The sequence below is a fragment of the Echinops telfairi genome, unplaced genomic scaffold (assembly GCF_000313985.2).
Source record: "Echinops telfairi isolate 266 unplaced genomic scaffold, ASM31398v2 ScPeMD7_655;HRSCAF=1070, whole genome shotgun sequence".
NCBI lineage: Eukaryota > Metazoa > Chordata > Mammalia > Afrosoricida > Tenrecidae > Echinops > Echinops telfairi.
The window spans coordinates 27,215,894-27,221,067 of record NW_022104553.1 but is presented as its reverse complement, the minus strand read 5'-3'; positions in this window follow the sequence as shown (position 1 = coordinate 27,221,067).

Sequence of the window (5,174 nt, the reverse complement as noted above, 5' to 3'; positions counted from 1 at the left end):
TTTTCTTTACATAAAACTCTCTCTTATACATGAGTTGCTGTGGATTTGTTTCTCCAAAGTACCCAGACTAATACACCTTGATATATTTTAACTGTACGATTGTGCCTCGTGAACCCACGATTAGTTGTGCGGGGCTGGTTTCCCCACAGTGCAGGATAGCACCAAGGAAACATACAACATTCTTCTAGTTCATTAATGCTTCGTTCCCCCTCTCTGCCCCTGCCGCCGCCCCCCTCTGCCCACGATCATGACCCCAGTTCTGCCTTACAAATCCGGCTAGACTGACACATGTGCACTGGCACAGATAAGAGCTCTTGACACAAGGAATCCACGACAGATAAGCTCCTTAGGAACAATAATGGGAGTAGTAGCAATACCATGAAGGAAGGGGAAGGTGTGGGAAGAAATGAGAGAAAGGGGGAGCTGATTGCAATGATCGACATAGAGTGCTCCCTCCTCAGGGGGGACGAACAGAAACATGGGTGAAGGGAGACAGCCAACGGTGTAAGATATGAAAGTAATTTATAATTGATCAAGGGGTTGGGAGAGGAGGGGAGGGAGGAGGAAAAAGAGGAGCTGATCCCAAGGGCTCAAGGAGAAAGAAAATGTTTTGAAACTGATGATGGCCACATAGGCACAAATGTGCTTGATACCATTGATGTATGGATTGTTATAAGAGCTGTAAGAGCCCCCACTAAAATGTTTATATATTTTTTAAAATGTTTCTAGCACTACTGAAAAAACTTGCCTTTACAAGATAGTTGATGAATATTCCTCTGGATTGTACAAGAAAGGCGAGAACGAGGCCCACTGCTAAGACACGGAGGATAAACATGAACCAGACTTGGCTTCTTTCTCCTTCTCCAGAGGCTGGACTCTCCTCCTTCTTCGTTTCTGCATTTTCCCCAGGGAGATCTTGGTGAGCGACTCTGGCCTGTTTTCCCTTTGTGCCCCTTTTGCCGCACTTTTCCGTCTGAAGATTTATCCTCTCCTGCTGCCTTTTTGGGCTTCGTCTCCACCTTTGCAGGTGCAGGTTTTTACGGACAACCTCCCCATCCCCTCTGGGGCTCCCCCTTCACCGCCCCATTCCACAGAGCTGAACTTCCTCCTGAGCATCTGGGGGAGGGCGCTTGCAGGATGCCTGCAGCCCTTGGGGCACAGAGCACTTCCTGGAAGCTGGGTGGCCTGTCCCCTCTGAGCTAGGCCCCACACGGGTAGGGGTGGGGGAACCAGACGGAGTCGGATTGAGAGCACACCCCCTCCTCTCCCCTTGTCACTTAGCCGAGGGTGCCCCCTCCTTACCATCAGGTTCTCTGCCTCCCCAACGTTGGTGATTGGTTGCAGGGGTCATGGTCAAGTGGTTCCCCACTGCACAGCAACCACAGAAAACATGGCCCCATCCTGGGCCATCCTAGTGGTTAGAGCCATGACTGCAGTCACTGCGTCCGTCCGTCCGTCCACCGCATGAAGATTCTTCCTCTTTTTCACTCCAGGGGCTGCTGCCTCCTGAAAACACACCCAACGTACAGGAAACCAAGTCTCTGCACACTGACTTCTTTTGTTCCCCCCATTTTATTGGGGGCTGACACAACTCTTTTCACAAGCCATCCACCCATCCATTGTGTCAAGCACATTTGTACCTTTGTTGCCCTCCTCATTCTCAAAACATTTGCTTTCCACTTGAGCCCTTGGTATCAGCTCCTCGTTTCCCACTCCCCTCCCCACCCCACCCCTTCCTCCCAAACCCTTGATAATTTATCATTTTGTTTTTCATGTCTTACATTGTCTGACGTCTCCCTTCACCCACTTTTCTGTTCTCCATCCCCCGGGGAGGGGGTTATATGTAGATCCTTGTGATCGGTTCCCCCTTTCTACCCCATCTTCCTCTTCCCCTCCTGGTATCCCTACTCTCATTATTGGTCCTGAGGGGTTTATCTGTCCTGGATTCCCTGTGTTTCTAGTTCTTATCTGTACCAGTGTACATGCTCTAGTCTAGCTCGATTTGTAAAGTAGAATTGGGATCATGATAGTGGGGGGAAGAAGCAGTGAAGAACTAGAGGAAATCTGTATGCTTCATCCTTGTTACACTGCACCCTGACTGGCTCCTCTCCTCCCACAACCCTTCCGTAAGGGGATGTCCAGTTTCCAGACTGACTTCTAAGGAACATTCTGGCTGCATGGAGGTATCACAAAGTATGGCTACAAACTCGCAGAAACGGTTATGAAGGAAAACACATCAAAAGGTGAAGCCATTGTTTCTCAACAAGTCTCCACCTAGGTGTATGTATCTCTGCACTCCGACCGCGGAGTTTCTCTCCCTCACAGAGCCATGGCTTAGATGCCAGTGGCATCCAGTCAGCTTTGAACCTTCCCCTGCACACAACACTGAAGGGCTGGTCTCCACAAGACAATCACACCATGTTCCTTTTAAGGGTTTTTTTATTTGGTTGGTTGGTTGGTTGTTTTGGCACCTGGGGAACAGAAAGAAGTCTGAAGGGACAAGATCAGGACTGTAGGGTAGGTGTGGCTAAGGTGTCTGTGGTAGTTACATAATCTGTTGTCAATCTGAGCCTAAAGAGTGAAGGGGTCGAGTTTAGCCTGCCAGTCAGGTCACAGCTTGATGACCTCATTTGGAGGCGCTAAGGAGATAAATAGCTCACTTGAGGTGGGATACACGCTCACGCCCTGGGAGACACTCCAGTTGAGAAGACACAGGGAGCTAAGCTAGTGCTCTGGAGCTGCAGGAGCCACGTGGAGAGCCACACCAGCGCTCAGATGCGTCCACTGCCACTGGATCCACAAGACTCTCCACCCACTGGCCTGTGATCTTCCTGCACTCGGTGTCATTGCATGTGTTGCGTGAGTCTGAAGAGGAATTTATAGATTGGTATCAGACATACACTATGTCTGGTATCACTTATAGACTTGATCTGGACTGGGCTGGGATGTTTTCTCAATATTCAATTGCTCTTATATATAAAGCTCTCTCTTACACACATATGAACCTCCCTGGATTGGTTTCTCTAGTCAACCCAGACGAATACAGTGTCCCTGTGAAATTCTCATAGGACAGCTCTAGCTACCCTGGAAGAATGGCCAGATGCCTTCTCATGCTGGGAAGGAAAAACAAAATTCCAGAGCAATGCTTTGGCCTTTTCCCCACCAATGTCGTTTTCTCTTCGGTCTGAACTTTCCGCTTTTCTGCCAGCTTGTCCCTCTGGCTTTTTTTGTGGGGCGAGGGAGTGTCTTTCATTTTTGAAAGCAGGTCTTATGTAAGCGGCAGCTCATGGTTTACCCTGAAAACATCAGCAGTGGAAACAGGACCACTGGGTAGCGGCCATAGGACATGAGGTCAGGCAAGAGGAACCCTGGCAAGCTGGAGTCACCCAACAGCAAGTCAGGGCAGACCTCTGAGTGAGGTAGCGACCTCCCTGTCCCTGAGAGCATTCGAGCAGAAGCTGTTAGGAGTTGAAGGGCGTCTAAGAATCCTCGCAGACTCTGCTTCCTTGCTCTAACTAAAAATACTGAACTCCCTTTCATCAAGTCAATTCTGACTCACGGTGAGTCTTACAGGGCAGAGCAGAACTGCCCCTGTGGGTTTCTGAGGCTGGACATGTTTACGGAAACAGAAAGCCTCATCTTTCGTCCACCGAGCGGCTGGTGGGTTCGAACTGCTAACCCTGTGGGGAGTAGCCCAACACGTAACCCACTCTATGCCCCCAGGGCTCCTTGCTCTAATCTAGCACTATGAAAAGCTCCATCTCTGGGACTCAATGTGAGTCTGCAGAGAGTGAAATCTCTCGCCCACGTTCCTGACACACAGCAGACCACACCCACCTTTGCACTGGCTGTTCCCATTCCCTGAACCCTTCGTCCCCCAAACATCCATCCCCACTCCCTCACGTCATTCTGGCCTTGACCGCCCTCCTGGAGGCCTTCCCATGGAACCCTTTAGAGCCCCTGCTACACTCCAGCACCCTCCAGCCCTCTTCCTGCGGGACGGTGCTCCACGGCTCTTAGGATCACTGACTGTTGTCCACTTTCCTCCACTAAGGGGACGTTAGCTCCAGGAGGACAGAAAATGTTGTCCATCTGTGTGTTTGCGCCTGCTTTCTCCACACCCCCACCCAGAACGCTGCCTGGCTTTAGCAAGACAAGGAAGCATCCAAGAGCTCATGGAAACATGGGATGAAAAGATTATGGCATTGGACAGAAAATGTAGTCCATCTGTGTGTTTGCTCCTGCTTTCTCCCCACCCCCACCCAGAACGCTGCCTGGCTTTAGCAAGACAAGGAAGCATCCAAGAGCTCATGGAAACGTGGAATGAAAAGATCGTGGCATTTTCCCACCAACTTTTAGAAGGCTCTATCCCCTTAAATATTGAATGAAATATGAATGAGTGTCCCCTCTTACTTGCATGATTCTCCAGGGACACCGTGAGGCAATTCTGGCTCACAGAGACCCTACCGGACAGAGTAGAACTGCCCCCTATGGATTTCCAGAGGCTGCAAATGTTTAGGGGAACAAAAGACCTTATCTTTCTTCCATGGCATGGCGGGTGGTTTCAAACTGCTGACCTTGAGGCTAACAGCCTGACGACATCTAACCTACCACACCAGGGTTAGACATCCAACCTACCTACTCAAAGTGACCCCATAGAAGGTTTCTGAGACTGTAAGTCTTTATAAGAACAGACAGCCTCATCTTTCTCCTACAGAGCAGCTGGTGGATTTGAACAGCCAACCCTGCAGTTAGCAGCCCACGGCCTAACTATATATGATACATTAGTGATCATGAAGTTGTTATTACATCTCTATTAATAAGGCCGCTGTTGGGGCAATGGTTCCAAACCCACCAGCAGTACCACGTAAGGAAGGCCTGGCAGTCTGCTTCCATAGAGATCACCGCCAGGAAAAAGACATGGAGCAGTTCTGCTCTGTAGCAGAGGGGCCGGCTAGAGTTGGAAGCAACGGGACAGCAAAGGGTTGATTTGTTTGGCAATTTGAACCCACACTGGTATGGTAATTATATTTATAATGTGTTATATACAGTGAACCCTCGTTTATCGCGGTTCATCGGTTCTAGACCCTACCGTGATAAATGAAATTCCGCGAAGTAGGATTCCTTATTTGTAAATCAAATATTTTCGTAGTTAGAGCATAGAGGACATGAAA